This window comes from Vicugna pacos, chromosome 15 (genome assembly GCF_048564905.1).
Source record: "Vicugna pacos chromosome 15, VicPac4, whole genome shotgun sequence".
Lineage (NCBI taxonomy): Eukaryota > Metazoa > Chordata > Mammalia > Artiodactyla > Camelidae > Vicugna > Vicugna pacos.
The window spans coordinates 2,869,968-2,888,945 of record NC_133001.1 but is presented as its reverse complement, the minus strand read 5'-3'; positions in this window follow the sequence as shown (position 1 = coordinate 2,888,945).

Sequence of the window (18,978 nt, the reverse complement as noted above, 5' to 3'; positions counted from 1 at the left end):
GGGGTTACCTGGAATCTTCCAACACTGTCATTAGGCATTCTCTCTAGGACATGATCTTGTTTCTGTCATCTTCCACCACTTGGCCCTCGCACTCAAGGGAAAGGCCATACTTATATGAACACATGTCACATCTTTCTCCTGACTTCAACGCTGGCCACACAGGGAACACCTGTGGCTGTGCCCAGATGCTACACACTGCTGCCTTCTGCACTATTCTGTTGCCCCGAACGATGTACCACTCTGCCTTAGGCACACTGATCCTTGAGAGTGTCTTTGTGTGGGGCGCACCTCAGAAACGGTAGGGGTGTTCCTTGAAAGGACAGCACCCCGCTTTGGTGTGGATCAGGCCTCTCACCCATTTTCATCCCCTGTGGCTTGGGGCCCAGCAGAGCACCCAGTTCCCCACTGTGTTTCTCTCCCTTCTCTGTGAACAAGGACATGGAACCAAGGTATAATCAGATAGGGAAATGCTGAAAGGATCTGTTTCCCCTACCAAGAATAAAAGAGGGCAATCACACATTCATCTACTTATTTACTTTGGAGCCTCTACAGCCCTCTGAATCCCTAGCTGCCCCCTAACACACACACACACACACACACACACACACACACACACACACACCTGCCATGAGAGCAGATAATTTTAACATCTCATAAACTGCCAAACTCAGAGCAGAGCTCCTGGGTGACAGTATTTGCTGTTGCAGCTACAACTGGGGCACAGATAACTTCAAACCTGCTGTTTTTAAAATTGAAGTATAGTTGTTGCATTATATTATATAAGTTACAGATATACAATATAGCAGTTCACAATTTTTAAAGGTTATACTCCACTTATAGTTATTATTAAATATTGGCTATATTCCCTGCGTTATAAATATAAGCACATCTTTATCCATATAGCTTATTTTATACATAATAGTTTGCACCTCTTAACACCCAACCCTTATTTTGTCCCTCCCGTCTTCCCTTTCCCCACCGGGAACCACTAGTTTGTTCTCTGCATCTGTGAGTCTGGCTGTTTTCTGCTATACACTATTTTTTTTTTTTTGTATTTTTCAGATTCCATGTGTAAGTGATATCTTACTGTATTTGAAATCTGCTATTTTTAAAAAATTCATTTGCTGCTTCTGGTCAACCCATGCTGATGCTCACAGATGGCCCCGCTGTTACTCTCTTGCTGCAGTATTCTTGTTTGGATTTGATTTAAAGTTTTGATTTTCATTTTACGTGGAAGAAGAAAAATGAAATGCACACACAAAAGGGAATCTCTCTACACTCTTCCATCTACCTCTTGAGCCCGAGATGTCACAGTCCCGTCACAGCTGCTTATTGCTTCAGCCCACCTGAGCACTAAATGTCTTTATGCAAATCATGGAATATTCCAGACACGCAGAGAGGTATAAAGAATGGCATAACAAATGGCCAAGTACCTACCATCTATCTGACTTAAGACATAAAATATTATCAACTCCTTCAAAGACTCCTATGTACTTCCTCATGAAATTTACCTCATCCCCACAGGTATTTGTATTTTAGTGACACATATATCTTAACTTTTCCTATGCTCCCTTATCTATTTACTTTCAGATGACCCAGTCATACCTGGAAGTATTCCTTGGCCCTGGTTTGCCCCAGTGGTATCTAGTTTCAGCACGGACCTGTATAATGACAGGGGAGGGGGGAAAGCGTGGTCTTGACTTACAACTGAAAACCTGGCTTCTAAAGTATCTCACCTGATCCTCATACTTGGCCATCTTCCAAGAGGAGGATCTGGAGATGTCCAGATTCCCAGCAAGCCCCTGGCAGTTGTCAGTGTGCCCTCTGCTGGCCATAAGTCTCTGCAGGACTCAGGTCTCCCTTCCTAACCTCATTGAAAAGAGGTTTTCATTTTCATCTGGAGAAACATTTCCTTTGATAAAAATATACCAAAGAAACTGAATTATTTCATTCTTGCACATACGTATGCTTCAGTCACCATCTTGGTCCCTACAGATTGGTCCGTGGTATAAATTCTTACATATAAAATTTTCAGAATTAAAGAAGATACACATTTCAAATATTTTTGTACATAGTACCAAATTGCCCTCTGAAAAAATTGTTTCAACGCACACATCCATGTTTGAGGGCACCCATGAGTTGATTATCTGTTTATGCACTTTTCTACATATTTATTAACTTCAACTTATTGGCCACATTATTAAAATTCTCTGACATTAGATTTTGTCTACTTGGTTTACCAGATTGATTGGTGGTATGTCAAAATATCTCCCTATTGTCTCCCAGCTTATGTTGATCTTAACAACAGTATATGTTATTTGCACAGAAAGTATAATGATTGTTACACATTCGTGTGGCTTTTAAACATCATCAGTTATTAAAGGATTGTATGTATTCCATTTAACGTGTTTGGGCTTGAATTCTTGTGCGTGTGCGTGTGCGTGTGTGTGTGTGTGTGTGTGTTGAAGGAATGAATGCCAGTGCCCAGCCAAGTTCCTGGTATGAGGCACCTTCAAAATAAATCTTATCTACCTTTCAGAAGCCCTTTCCATTATGAGTGCACTGTCTCCTTTCAACACAGACTCTTTGAAAATCTCCCTCATTTCAAATGTGATTTCCTAATCTTCATATGGGTGGCTCCTCCTCCCTCATAGCCTTCTTTCATATTCATCAAGGTCTTTTATCTAATCAAAGGATGAGACAAGGCTTAGCTCCTCTGTACTGTTTCAGCCTCAAATCTGAGGCTTTAGTGGCTGCTTACAAGGTGGGGGAAAGACCCTGTGGCTGTGGGTCCTCTAATTCCCTTTGTGTAAGCGTCACCCAGGGGGCTTGCTAAAGTTCAGGGTCTTGGGCCTCCCCATTACAGAAGCTGATCTGGCAGGTGGAGAGTTGGGCCCTGGACTCTGTATTTTAAAGCACCGCCAGGTGTTTTGGATACAAGTGGTCTTCAGATAGCACTTTGAAGGAGCACTCTCCATGGGACCCACCTTCCTCCACTCTTTGGGGATTTCAGGGCTGCCAAGCTTGGCAGTTTAACGTGGGCTGACTTGTCCCCTTCACTGGTATCTCAGGCAGCTTCTATTTATTAATTTATGAGGGCAAAATTAACCCACAAAAAGAAAATTAACCTCTGAATGCTAATTAAGGTTCCTATCATAAACCCCCCTTCAGACACCAGCGGCTATAGAGACTTGCCCTGTGTTAGTGAGATCTGGCCCAGGAGGCTTCCATTCCAGTGTATCTGCATGGGATATTGATTTTAAAGGCCAAGGAAGACCCTAGGAAATTTGACTGCAGCCAAATCTTCTAAACTACAGGATATAGACAACTGACTTCTAAGTTTGGGCTTTTCTAGTTGCTGTAAAGCCATGGGTCAACATCCAAAGCTGGTTGGGGAATGGGGAGATGGGGGAGGGGCAAAGGAACAAATCAGGGAGGGCTCCCCCCCATTGCCTGTGTCCCGCACCTGGGTGGAGGGTAGGGTCACCTACACATCTGAAGAAAGAAAAAGGAGGAGCCATCCAGCACTTGAGGCTAAATGGTGAATCCTGTAGAAATTCTCTGGTTCCTCCCAAGAGTCTTTTGTACCACATGGTGAATGTTTGATTAGAGTCACAGACTTACTTTTGCAGAGAACGTGCATCACACCTACTCACAGACATAAATTTTGAAAGACTACAGTATTTTTACATGTTTCTGGAATTCATCACATTGAAACACTGAGATTTCACATAAAAATCCAAGTTTCTGGGTTTTCCCCTGGAAAATGAAGATCTGACTTCATTACCTAACTGTGTCTGGTAACCGCAGTTGGCACTAGGAACCGGCTATCTCTGAGGGAGGCTTCTCAGTCTGCCATAGTCTCCACCGCTGAATCCACACGTTCCAACTTCTGCTTTACCTACCAGTCCCCGCAGAGCTTTTGGCCTTACACGTGGTATTTAAAAGCCGCCTTTCACATACGCTGAATTGTTCCCAACTCATCTGAGGGGACGTGATTTCACACTTTCTTATGGTGAAGTTCCCGTCTCCCAGCCACTGTCCCTGTCAGAAAGGCCAGGGAGACCAGTGGTGTTTCCAAGTCACCCGTGCCTTCCCAGCAGAGATGCCCATCGTGCCCTCCCGTGCTGCTCCCATGACGACCTCCAGCTGTGGGGACCTGCAGCCAGAGGGACCAACATCCTGGCTTATTGGAGACAGTCCCCATTTTAGCCCTGAAAGTCCCATTTTCTGGAAAGCTGCTCAGTCCCAGACAACCTGGGACAGTTTCTCAGTCTATTTCCAGGTAGGTCAAAGAGACTTTGGAATCTGGGGCTGTGGGCATCACACTCCAGCTCACCTGCCCTAACTTTGGAAAGCTCAAAATATTGTGGGGAGAGCTTCCAAGCAGCCTATCATAAGAACGCTTAAATGCTGGCAAGGGAGGAGCAACTTAGGATGTCCTGTGCCTTTCTGCAGGAGAGGGAAAATTAGATGTCTTCCTATCCCTTCTTTGTATATTTAATGCAACCGAAGAAGGAATTAATGGTTGGGGATGACAAACCATCCCACCTGGCCTGGGACTGTCTGCATCCGTCTCCTGCCCAGCTGGATGCTCACTGTGCACCCGGGCTCCTGGACTAAAGGGCAGGGCTCTTCCTGTAACTGTAAGGGTGGCAAATAGAGACTTTAAAAAGACTTCCTTTGCAACACTCACAGCTAAGTGTTTACTCTTAAACATTTGTCTCTCAGAAGTTTGGCGGACTGTTGTTTACGAACTTAGAGGTCAGCATGTACCAGCTTATATGATCCAGATACATAGTTAGGTGTGGTATAAACACTTGATTGGATCCACCTATGAGTTTTGTTTTGTTCATGTTCCTACACTTGTAGACAATTTTAAAGTAAGTAATGCTTTTTATGGAAGAATCCAAAATAATTCAGACAAGTATAAAAACAAAAAGTCCATCATTCTCTACATAAACTCATTGTTATCAATTTTAGAATTTTACGTAAAATGTTTTATTGAAGCATAGTTGGTTTTCAATGTTGTGTTAGTTTCTGGTGTACAGCAAAGTGATTCAGTTATATATATTATACGTATATAATATTTATATATTATATATTCTTTTTCAGAGTATTTTCCATTATAAATTATTACAAGAACTTGAATATGGTTCCTTGTGCCATACAGTAACTGTTTGTAGTTTATGTATTTTATATATAATAGTGTGTATCTGTTAATCTCAAGTTCCTAATTTATCCCTCCCCTCTTCTCCCTTGGTAACCATAAGTTTACTTTCAATGTCTATGAGTCTCTTTCTGTTTTGTAAATAAGTTCATTTGTATCATTTATTAGATTCTACATGTAAGTGATATGATACATTTTTCTTTCTCTGTCTTACTTACTTCGCTTAGTATGACAATCTCTAATTCCATCCCTGTTGCTAGAGATGGCATAAATAAATTCTTTTTATGACTGAGTGCTATGCCATTGTATATATATCACATCTTTATCCAGTCATCTGTCAGTGGACGCTTAGGTTGCTCCCATGTCTTGTCTATTGTAAATAGTGCTGCTATGAACACTGGGGTGCATGTATCTTTTTGAATTAGAGTTTTCTGCAGATATACGCCGAGGAGTGAGATTTTTAGTTTTTTATGGAAACTCTATATGATTTTCCATAGTGGCTGCACCAATTTACATTCTGACCAAGAGTGTAGGAGGGCTCCTTTTTCTCCACAGGGTCTCCAGCATATATTATTTGTAGCTTTTTGATGATACCCATTCTGACTGGTGTGAGATGATACCTCTTGCAGTTTTCAAAATTTTTTAAAAATGTTTTTCTTTCCAGTTTATTGAGATACAATTGACATACAGCATTGTATATTTGGGGGGGGATAATTAGTTTTTATTTATTTGTTTTTTAAATGGAGGTACTGGGGATTGAACCCTGGACTTCTTGCGTGCTAGACACACGCTCTACCACTGAGCTCTACCCTCCCCTCCCTCATTGTAGTTTTGACTTGCATTTCTCTAATAATTGGCAATTCAACTTTATAATTTGAATCTTATAATTTGTAGCATATAACTTGTATCTTCCTTCTTTCACTTAATGCTACTTTATAAGCAAGGATGCCATTAAAATCACTTCATAACTGAGAGAGCATAAGTGCAGAACCAATGGAGATGATACTGGTGCTCAGTTGGGTGTGGGGTGGGAGCAAGGTCCTGGAGCTGCCTGCTCTCCAGGCTTTCACCCTGTAGCTGCTGTGTCCTAGGGAGGCGTGGGAGGTGTGGAGGAGCTCCCAGAGCAGGCAGGGGAACAGAAGCACACCTGGGCTCTGGCAAACCACTATTAACACACTGTGTACATATTGTATTTCTTTGTACACAGGCTATTGATCATAACTGATACCTTCATGAATCCTTGTCAGCATCAAATACACAGACATACAGATCTGTGTGTAATACACGCACATTGTTTTAAAAATAAAGCTTACTAAATGGCCACTAGAAGACACCATTCTTTCATTTATTTAATTTTATTGAGTTATAGTCAGTTTATGATGTTGTGTCAATTTCTGGTGTACAGCACAGTTTTTCAGTCATACATGAATATACATATATTCATTTTCATATTCTTTTTCACCATGGGCTACTACAGGATCTTGAATATATTTCCCTGTGCTATACAGTATAAACTTGTTTATCTATTCTATATATACATGTCAGTATACGCCACTCTCGAACTCCCAGTCTGTCCCTTCCCACCCACCTCCCCCCTGCAAACACAAATTTGTATTCTATGTCTGTGCTTCTGTTTCTGTTTTATATTGAAGTTCACTTTAGAAGACAGCATTCTTAATTTTTTCCCTTCTTCTGGCATTTAGTGCTACATTTTGAATACACACACACATTAATAAAGTCAATAACATCTAAAGGTATGTACACACATAGAGGGATGTGTGTGTGTGTGTGTGTGTGTTTGGATATATTTATTGACTTTCTTTTATTGCAGGTGAAGTTTTTGTGCCATTTGTTTGTTTGTTATTGCATGCTCTTTTATTCCTACTCTTCTATTCCCTCACTACGGCTATACGGCAGTTTGGGGGTCAATCTGTACTCAGCAGTTTTATCACTTTGACTCTGTTACTGCTGAGCCAAGCTGAGTACTGTGATTCCATTTCCTTTCTTGGAGAAGTGGTTTAGAAACTGACCGGCTGAGTTGGAACTCCACTCTGGCACCCTAGGCAAATCGCTGCTCTATGACTCCCTCACTGTATAATAGACACGTCAAGAGTGTCAACTTGCTAGGGTGACTTTAAAGATTAAGTGAGTTAATATGTGTAGAAGGGCTTAGAACTTTTAAGTGTCGTTAGGGGTATTCAATAAAATTTAGCTGCAATTATTGCTCATCTTTTTCTTTACTTTGGGGTTAATATTGCCCCATTAAAATTGTGGCTTAGTTTTCTTTTAACTTCTTAGTCTTTTCATACCATTCAAACACCTCAATACAATTTCCCACACATTCAGGTCTATCAGAGAGCCTTTCTATGTGGAGGTATTTATTTAGGAGTGGTGGGGATATTATGGTAAACTGGAGGAGATAGCCATTTAGAGGTTGTCTGTCTGCCTGGCTTTATTAAGGCAGGTTTCCCTTTCAACCTGCTGCACAACTGTCTCCAGAGCTTCCCTCATCATCACCCTTAGATTTCTCTGGCCTCCTGCCTCTTTGAGACTCTTGCTTACTGAGCCTTACACCCTTCTCTTTCTTGCTGTAACTCTTTGTTTTGATAGAAGTTATCCTTCTGCAGCTTCTTGAGAATATTGGGGGAAGGATCAATGCAGGCATACTTTTTGAAATTTTGCTTGCTAAAATATGTCTTCATTTGATTTTTTTCTACTTAATTGATGGTTGAGCTAAGTATAGACCTCTAGGTAGAAAATCAGATTTTAAAATGCATTTTTATCTTCTACTCTCTAGTGCTCCTGTTGAGAAAAAGTCTGCTGCCACTCTCATTCCAAGCTTTTGTCTGAGACCTGCCTCTCCTCTCTGGAAGAATTTAGACTCCTCTCTGATTCTCCTCTCTGGAAGAAATTAGAATCTTCTGTTTATCTCTAGAGTGTTTTGGGATTTCTAATTACATTTGTGCGTTGTAGTTATTTTTCCCCCCTTATTCATTGTGCTGGGTACTCATTGGACTGAGAAATCTGGAAACAAATATGTTTAGTTCTGGAAAATGTCTTTGCATTTCTTTTCCTTGATCATTTTCTTTCCTACCAATTTAATTATTATCTCTTTTGGAAATTCCTATTAGTAGAATGTTGGTTCTCACAATGAACCCCATGATTGCTTTATCTTTCACATCTTTGTCTTTCCTTCTGCCTTCCAGGAAATGGCCTGAGTTTTGTCTTCCAAACCTTTTACTGGATGCTTTCTTAGCAGTCAGTTTTTTAAATATCCAAGCTGATAGCACCACTCATTAGCAGCATATTTAACTTTAGGAATAGAAATAATTTACTTAAATCTTCTCTCTATATTGGACACCTTGATTGTCCAGTTTTTTATAGAAAATGGGGCAATAAACATATATGTACATATATCTGTGACCATAACTCCAATTAATTCAATACAATTTTTCAGAAGTGAACTTACTGGGACAAATAATATAAATATATTTTTAAAAATTTTATTGGTTTATTTTTACTTTATTCATTGTTTTACTTAAATATAGTTAACATACAATATTAGTTTCAGGTGTGCTACATAGTGATTTGATATTTTCCTACATAATAAAACATTGATTATGATAGGTATAGTAACCATTTGCCTCTATACAAATGTTACTCACCATATTCCTTATGTTGTATGTTACATCCCTGTGGTTTATTTTATAACTGGAGGTTTGTAACTCTTAATGCAATTGTCCTATTTTGCCCCCACTCCATTCCTCTACTCTTAGGCAACCACTCACTTCTTCTCTATACCTAGGAGTCTGTTTTTGTTTTATTTTGTGTATTTTGTTTTTTAGATTTCACATATAAATGAGATCCTATGGTATTTGTTTTCTCTATCTGACTTATTTCACTTAGTATAACACTCTCTGGATCCATCAATGTTGTCTCAAATGGCAATATTTCATTTTTAATGGCTGAGTAATATTCCACTGTTTATATATCACATCTACTTTATCCATTCCTCTGTTGATGGACACTTAGGTTATTCCATATCTTGGCTTTCATAAATAATGCTTCAGTGATCATAGGGGTGCATATGAATTAGTGTTTTTGTGGTTCTCTTTGGGTAAATAAATACCCAGAAGTGACAGTGCTGGATCATATGGCAGGGTTATTTTTAATTTTTGAGGATACTCCATACTGTTTTCCATAGGGGTAGCATCAATTTGCATTTCCACCAACAGTGTACCAGAATTCCCTTTTCTCCACATCCTTGCCAACGCTCGTTATTTGTAGTCTTATTGATAACAGCCATCTGACAGATGTGAGGTGTTATCTCATTGTGATTTCAGTTTGCATTTCCCTGATGATTAGTGACATCAAGCATCTTTTTATGTACTTGTCTTCTTTGGAAAAATGTTGTTTCAGGTTCTCTGTCCTTTTTAAAATCAGATTGTTTGAGGTTTTTTGCTGTTGAGTTGTATGTGTTCTTTGTATATTTTGGATATTAAACCCTTATCATGCATATTGTTTGTTAATATCTTCTACCATTCAGTATGCTGACTTTTTGTTTTGTTGATGGTCTCCTTCACTATGCAAAGCTTTTAGTTTGATGTAGCCCCATTTGCTTATTTTTGCTTTTGTTTCCCTTGTCTGAGGAGACATATCCAAAAAAATATTGCTAAGCCTGATGTCAAAGAGTGTACTGCCTATGTATTCTTCCTGGAGTTTTATGGTTTCAGGTCTTTGAGTTTATTTTTATATGTGATGTGAGAAAGTAGTTCAGCTTGATCATTTTTCATGTAGCTGTTCAGTTTTACCAAAATTATTTACTGAAGAGACTTTTTTCTTCCATCAAAGATTAATTGATCAAGTAAATGTGGGTTTACTTCTGGCCTCTCTATTCTGTTCCATTGATCTGTGTGTCTGTTTTTGTGCCAAAACCACACTGTTGTGGTTAGTATAGCTTTGTAGTATAATTTGAAATCAGGGAGCATGATACATCCAGCTTTGTTCTCCATTCTCAAGATTGCTTTGGCTACTTGAGGGTTTTTTTTGTGTTTCTACACAAATTTTAAAATTAAAATTTTGTTCATTGTTTTCTGGTTGTTTTTGTAGTTGTTGTCTTGGTTTCTACTTTTGCCTTCTTTTGCTTTCTTCCTTTGTGTTTTGATAACTGTTTTGTGTAATGTTTCAATTCCTTTGTCTTTTTTTTGGTGGGTGTATCTGTTATGGATCTTTGGTTTGTGGTTATCATGAGGTTTATATATAACAATCTATATATTTATATATAGTATTTTAAAATTGCTAATCTCTTAAGTTTGAAAACATTTTAACAACTCTACATTTTTACTCATCCTCTACATTTACTGTTATTGACATCATCTTTTATATCTTATTATCCCTTAAATACTTCTTGTGGTTATAGATGATTTTACTACCTTTGTACTAGCTTTGTAAATGGTTGACCTACTACTTTTACTGTATGTTTGCCTTACCAATGAGACTTTTGTAATTTTCTTTTATTGAGGTATAGTCAGTTCACAATGTTGTGTCAATTTCTCATGTACAGCACCATTCTTCAGTCATACATGAATATACATATATTCATTTTCATATCCCTCTTGCAATTTCTGTGTTTCTAGTTGTGGCCTTCCTTTTCTGCTTAAAAAATTTCCTTTAACGTATCTTATAAAGCTGGTTTCATAGTGCTGAACTTTTTTAGCTTTTGTTTGTCTGGAAAACTTTTGATCTCTTCAAATCTGAATTCCTGGTCATAGGTTTTCCCTTTAATTACTTTAAATATATCATTCCACTCCCTTTTGTCTTAAAGATTTTCTAATAAAAAGTCAGCTCATAGTCTTATGAGTGTTCCTTCCAGTGTCCATAACTGGTTACTTTTCCTTTGCTGCTTCAAATAGTCCCTCTTTATCTTTAATTTTTGGCATTTAAGTTGCAATGTGTCTTGGTATAGTCCTTTTTGGATTGATCCTGTCTGGGATTCTTTGTGATTCCTGGATTTGGAAGTCTGTTTCTTTTTCCAGGTTAAGGAAATGTCCAGCTATTATGTCTTCATATATGTTCTCTGCCTTTTTCTTCTCCTTATGTGACACTTATAATGAGAATGTTAGTATGTTTGATATTGCCCCAGAGGTCTCTTAAACTATCCTCATTAAAAAAAAATTATTCTCTTTTCTGTTCAGCTTGAATGATTTGCATGACTCTGTCTTCCATTCCACTGATTTGCTTCTCTATATCATCCATCACGTACAGAGGCTTCCAGATTCTGGTGAGTGGGGCTCTGTCTTGTTATGGCTATCTGCACAACCAAGGGAGCCTGGGTCCTGGTGCTGGGCCACTTGTGAATGGGACCAAGTTATGAGGCAGCTGGCTACAGAATCCAGAGGTGTCTTGGGGTTAAATCTGGCTCACTGTTGAGAGGACCTGGGTCCCAGGGTGGCTGGCTCTGGGCTAGGGGTCTTGGAGCTAGTGTCAGCTTATAGCTGCAGGATCACTGGTGTCTCAGATCTGGTGTGAGCCCACTGGTAGATGGGGTGAGATCCTGGGATGGCTGACTGTGGGGCCCAAAATGTTCCAGGGCTGGTGTCTGCAAACTGATAGGTGAGGTCAGAGTCCAGAGGGTCTTGGGGCTGGTGTCAGCCCAGTAGTGGGAAGAGCTGTGTCCTTGGGTCTCTGGTTATGGGGCCAGGGGTCTCTGCATGGAGTTGACCCACTGGTGGATGGAGCCAAAACCTAAGGGCTTCTGGGACTAGTTGCAAGCCACTGGAGGGTGGAGTGGAGTCCAAGGGTCTCTAGCTATGTGCCTGGGGTTCCTGAAATTTGTACTGGCCCACTGCTGAGTGGGGTTGACAGCCAGGGGTCCCATGGTTGGTGACTGTCCCCTGGTGGGTGAGGCCAGGTCCTGGGGCTAATGCTGGCCCAGTGGTGGGCAGAGCTGGGTCCTGTGCTCTCTGGCTATGGGAAACAGGGTTCTTGGAGCTGGTAGGCAGGTCTGTGGGGCCCTGGGTATCCTGAGGCTAGAGGAGTCCCACTGGTGGGTGAGGCCAGGTCATGGGCCCTCAGTGGGTGGGGCCAGTTCCACTAGCTCTGAGGTGGTGGAACTTTGGAGAATAAAAGCAGTAACTGTTTCCACCCTTGAAGTTATGAGAAAGAAAGAGACAATCAGCTGGTTGGAGGTGAGATATTGAATAAATATCAATAATTAAGTGTGAAGACGAACTCAGAACATTAGGTGACCATGAGATAATGAACAGTCTTACAGTGGGGTAGGGGCTGACTCCACTGTACTTGAACATTAGAGGAAGGATGGCCTCTGAGGGCCAGATGACCTGGGAATATCTGGGTTTCACATTGTCATTATTTGTCACATTTTTCCTCTATCACTGCACACCATTTCTAACTTAGCCCCTTATTTTGTACCCTTAATTGGATCCCTTTTTAGACTTACCTTCCTGGAAACTGACTGGAATTGTTCTGTTCCTTTTCAAGCCTAGCATTTATTGCTTACCCTTAGGATGATGCCTATGTGACCCCAAATTTCCATAATGAGTAAGAAACAGATTCTGTGTTTATAATTATAGTTTGCAAGGGTGATTAAAACTGATTTCTACATATTATCCATAGATTATTATATGACTGAGACATGTCGTAGACCCAGCAGTGAAGTAAGCTACTGTCCTCTGTCATCTGCTGTTTCTGATAAAAAGCCAACCGCGATTTACATTATTGTTCTACTATATGTAATGCATCATTTTTTCTCTGGCTTTTTAAATTTTTTCTTTACCTTTAGATTTTACCAATTTGACTATGATGTGTCTTGATGTTAATGGGGCATTTTGAACCTCTAAGTTGATGACATTCATACATTTTATTAATTATTTCTTTAAGTATTTTTTCTCCATTCTTTCTCTTTTCTCCTTCCAGTGCTCCAACTGTATATGTATTAAGCTTCTAAATGATAATCATGTGCTTTTTGTACTTTGTTAACATGGTGTAACACATTTATTGATTTGCATATGTTGAACCATCTTTGTGACACTGGCATGAATCCAACTTGATCGAAGTGTATGCTTTTTTTATGTATTGTTGGATTTAATTTTCAGTATTTTGTTGAGGATTTTGATTCTATGTTCATTAAAGTCAGTGGCCTGTAACTTTATTTTTTCATAATGTCTTTCTCTGTTTTTTGTATCAGGATGACAGTGGCTGCATAGAATGACTTTGGGAGTATTCCTTCCTCTTCAAACTTTTGAAAGAGTTTGAGAAGGGCTGGTATAAATTTTTCTCTCTATGTTTGGTAGAATTCCTCAGTGAAGCCATCCAGTCCTAGACTTTGGTTTCTAAGGATTTTTTTTTTCTTTTTAAAATTACATATTCTATTTCACTTCTGGTGATCACTCTGTTCAAATTATTTACTTCCTCCTGATTCAGTTTTGGTGAACTGTGTCTAGAAACCTGTTCATTTCTTCTAGGTTATTCAATGTGTTGGCATATAATTGTTCATACTATTCTCTTGTGGGGTTTTTTTTTTGTACATGTGGAATATCACTTGTTGTTTCTTCTCCTTAATTTCTTATTTTGTTTATTTGGGTTTTCTCTCTTTTCTTCTTGGTAAGTTAGACCAGAGTTTTGTTGATTTCATTTACAATTTCCAAAAACCAGCTCTTGGTTTTATTGAATTTTTCTATTTTTTAAAAAAAATCTCTATTTTACTTAATCCATCTCTGATCTTAATTATTTTCTTCCTGCTGACTGTAGGTTATTTTTGTTCTTCTTTCTCTAATTCTTTTAGGTGGTAGTTTAGATTGTTTATCTGAGATTTTTTTCTTGCTTTTTGAGGAAGGCCTGCATCACTATGAACTTCCCTCTTAGGACTGCTTTTGCTTAATCCCATAGATTTTGTGTGGTTGTGTTTTCACTGTCATTTGTCTCAAGGTATTTTTTCATTTCCTCTTTGATTTCACTGTTGATACTTTTTCTTTTTTTTTAGTAGCATGTTGTTTAGTCTCTATGCAGTCATTTTTTTACTCCCTTTTTTTCCCCCTTTGGTTGATTTCTTGTTTCATGCCACTGTGGTCAGAAAAGATGCTTGAAATAATTTCTACTCTCTTAAATTTGCTGAGGCTCCTTTGGTGTCCAAGGATGTGGTCTATCCTACAGGATAGTCCACACTTGAAAAGAATTTATATTATGTTTTTGGGATTTTTGGAAGTAATATCCTGAAAATATCAATTAAATCCAACTGTTCTTATGTCATTTAGGATTTCTGTTGCCTTACTGATTTTCTGTCTGGATAATCTATCCATTGATGTCAGTGGAGTGTTAAAGTTTCCTAGTATTATTGCATTACCATCAATTTCTCCCTTTATGTCTGTTAGTGTTTGTTTTAAGGCCTTAGGTGCCCCTGTATTGGGTTCATATATGTTAATGAGTGTAATATCATTTCCTTGTATTTATCCTTTAATCATTATATAATGTCCTTTAACTTTCTTTATGGCCTTGTTTTAAAGTCTATTTTATCTGATATGAGTACTGATAACCCACTTTCTTGTCATTTCTATTTACATAAAATATCTTTTTCCATCCTGCCACTTTCAATCTATGTGTGTCCTTCACCTTAAAATTTGTCTCTTGTAGGCAGCATATTTTAGGCTCTTGTTTTATTATTCAATTTGTCAAAGAGTATTTTTTAATTCAAGTAAAGTTGAAGTACAATATTATGTAAGTTAAAGATGTACAATAATGTAATTCACAGTTTTTAAAGGTTATTCTCCATTTATAGTTATTATAAAATATTGGCTGTATTCTGTGTTATATAATATATCCTTGTATCTCATTTTATACATAATAATTTGTACCTTCTAATCCCTCACCCCATCTTGTCCTTCCCCCTTCCCTCTCCCCACTGTTAACCACTAGTTTGTTCCCTATATCTGTATTTATTTTTTGTTGTATTCACTATTTTGTTTTAATTTTTAGATTTCACATACAACTAATGTCATACAGTATTTTTCTTTCTCTGTCTTCTTTATTTCACTTACTATAATACTATCCAAATCCATCCATGCTACTGCAAATGGCAAAATTTTGTTCTTTTTTATGATTCAGCAGTATTCCATTGTGTTTATATATATCTTTTTTAGCCACTCATCTGTTGATGGACAATTAGGTTGCTCCCATATCTTGGCAACTGTAAATAATGCTGCTATGAAAATTGGGATAAATGTATCTTTTTGAATTAGTGGGTTCCTTTTTTCAGATATATACCCAGGAGTGGAACTGCTGAGTCACATGGTAGTTCTACTTTTAGTTTTTTTGAGAAACCTCCATATTGTTTTCCAGTGTATCGGCACCAATGTACATTTCCACCAACAGTGAATGAGGGTTCCCTTTTCTCCAAATCCTTCCTAACATGTGTTATTTGTGTCCTTTTTGATGACAGCCTTTGTGACAGATGTAAGGTATGTCTCATAGTAGTTTTCACTTGCATATATCTGATGATAAAGGATGTAGAGAAGCTTTTCACGGGCTTCTTGGACATCTGCGTGGCCTCTTTGAAAAATGCCTATTCACGTCTTCTGCTCATTTTATAATGGGGTGTGTGTGTGTGTGTGTGTGTGTGTGTGTGTGTGTGTGTGTGTTTTAAATTGAAGCATAGTCAGCTACAAAGTGTCAGTTTTCTGGTGTATAGCACAATGTCCCAGTCATGCATATGCATATGCATATATATATTCATTCTCATATCCTTTTTCATTAAAAGTTACTACAAGATGTTGAATAGGGTTCTCTGTGCTATACAGAAGAAACTTTTTATATATATTTTTATATATAGTGGCTAACATTTGCTAATCTCAAACTCCCCAAATTTATCCCTTACCACCTCTTTTCCCCTGGTAACCATAAGATTGTTTATTATGTCTGTGAGTCTGTTTCTGTTTTGTAGATGAGTTCATTAGTGTCTTGTTCTTTTCTTTCTTTCTTTCTTTTGTTGAATCCACATATGAGTGATATCATATGGTATTTTTCTTTCTCTTTCTGGCTTACTTCACTTAAAATGATGATCTCTAGCTCCTTCCATGTTGCTGCAAATAGCATTATTTCATTCATTTTATGGCTGAGTAGTATTCCATCGTATAAATATGCCACAACTTCTTTATCCAATCATCTGTTGATGGAAATTTATGTTGTTTCTGTATCTTGGCTATTGTATATAGTGCTGCTATGACCATTGGAGGGCATGTATATTTTCAAATTAGAATTCCCTCTGGATATATTCCCAGGAGAGGAGTTACTGAGTAAGGTAAGTCTATTTTTAGTTTTTTGAGGAATCCCCATGCTGTTTTTCATAATGGCTGCACCAGACTTTATTCCTACCAGCAGTGTAGGAGGGCTCCCTTTCTGCACACTCTCTCCAGCATTTATTGTTTGTAGAATTTTTAATAGTGGCCTTTCTGACTGGTGTGAGGTGACACTGCATTTTAATTTTGATTTACATTTTCTGATAATTGGTGATATTGAGCATTTTTTCATGTGCCTATTGGCTACTTGTATGTCTTCACTGGAGAATTGCTTTTTTAGGTCTTCTGCCCATGTTTGGATTGTTTTATTATTATTACTATTAAGTTGTATGTTTATATATTTTGGTTATTAACATCTTACACACATATTTTCTCCCATTCAGTAGGTTGTCTTTTCATTTTGTGGAAAGTTTCCTTTGCTGTTCAAAAGATTTTGAGTTTAATTTGGTTCCATTTACTTATTTTTTTTTATTTCCTTTCTTTTAAGAGATAGATCCCCAAAAATATTGCTGAAATTTCTGTCAAAGTGTGTTTTGTCTGTTTTCCTCTAGGAAACAGTATTTACAGCCTGGTCTTACATTAAGTCTTTAATCCATTTTGAGTGTATATTTGTATATGGTGTTGGAGAATGTTCTAATTTCATTCTTTTATGTGTAGTTGTCCAGTGTTCCTAGCAAATCTCATTGAACAATCTGTCTTTCTCTATTGTATACTGCAGCCTCCTTAATTCATCATAAGTATGTGAGTTTATTTCTAGGCTCTCTATTTTGTCCCATTATTCTATTTTCTGGTTTTGTGCCAGTATCATACTGTTTTGAGTACTGTAGTTTCAGAGTATAATCTGAAGTCAGGAAGTGTAATTACTCCAGCTCTGTTTTTTTCTCCAGTTGTTTGGGCTCCTTGGAGTCTTTTGTGGGTCCATAAAATTTTTTAGATTATTGGTTCTAGTTTTGTCAAAAATGTCACTGGTATGGTGATAGGGATAGCATTGTAGATTGCCTTTGTTAGTATGGTCATTTTAACAATATTAATTCTTCCAATACAAAAACATGGTATATCTTTTCACTTGTTTGTGTTCTCTTTAATTTCTTTCATTAGTGACTTATAGTCTTCTAAGTACAGATTTTTTAAATCCTCAGATGGATTTATTCCTAGGTATTTTATTATTTTTGATGTGAAGGTAAATGGGCTGTTTCCTTAATTTCTCTTTCTGATTCTTCATTGTTAGTGTATAGAAATGCAACATATTTCTTTATATTAGTTTTGTATCCTGCAACTTTTCCAAATTCATAGATGAGCTCTAGTTTTCTGGTTGCAACACTGGGATTTTTGATGTATAGCATTATATCACCTTCAAATAATGACAGTTTTACTTCTTGTTTTCTGATTTGGATTCATTTTATTTCTTTTTCTTTCCTGATTGCTGTGGCCAGGACTTCCAAAACTATGCTGAATAAAAATGGTGAGTGGGTATCTTTGTCTTGTTCTGATCTTGGAGAAAATGTTTTCATCTTTTCAGAACTGAGACTATTGGCTGTGGGTTTGTCATATATAGAGAGCTTAATAGGTGAAGTTAGTTTCACTGTATGCCAACTTTCTAGAGAGTTTTTATCATAAGTGAATGTTAAAATTTTCACCATCTATTGAGATGATCATTTATCCTTCAGTTTGTTAATGTGTTGTATCACTTACTGATTTGAAGATATTGAAATATCATTGCATCCCTGCAATAAACTCCACTTCATCATGATATTTGGTATTTTTAAAGTATTGTTGGAGTCAGTTTGCTAGTATTTTGTTGAGGATTTTTATATCTCTGTTTATCAGTGATATTGGCCTGTAATTTCCCTTTTTTGTGTGTGATGTTGTTGTCTGGATTCAGTGTCAGTGTGATTCGGGCTTCATGGATTGCATTTGGAAGTGTTCCATTCCTCTATATTTTTTTGGGTGGGGGAGGAATATTTTCAAAATTCTTCTCTAAATAGTTTACCTGTGAAGCCATCTGGTCATGGACTTTTGCTTGTTGGAAATTTTTCATTTACTGATTCAATTTAATTGTTGTTAATCGGTCTGTTCAATATTCTACGTCTTTCTTGTACAGGAAGACTGCTCATATGTAGGAATCCATCCATCTCTTCTAGGTTGTCCAATTTATTGGCTTATAGTTGCTTGTGGTAGGTTCTTATGATCTTTTATTTCTGTGGTGTTGGTTGTAACTTCTCATCTTTCATTTCTGATTTTATTTATTTGGACACTTTCTCTTTTTTATTTTTCTTGATAAATCTGGCTAAAGATTTATCAACTTTGTTTATCTCTTTGAAGAACCAACTTTAAGTGTTATTGATATTTTCTATTCATTTCTTAGTTTCTATTTCATTTATTTCTACTGTAATCTTTCCTTTCTTTTCTTCTACTAATTTTGTGTTTTGTTTGCTTTTCTATCTCTAGTTACTTTAGGTGTAAGGTTAGGTGTTTTATTTAAGATGGTTCTTGTTTCCT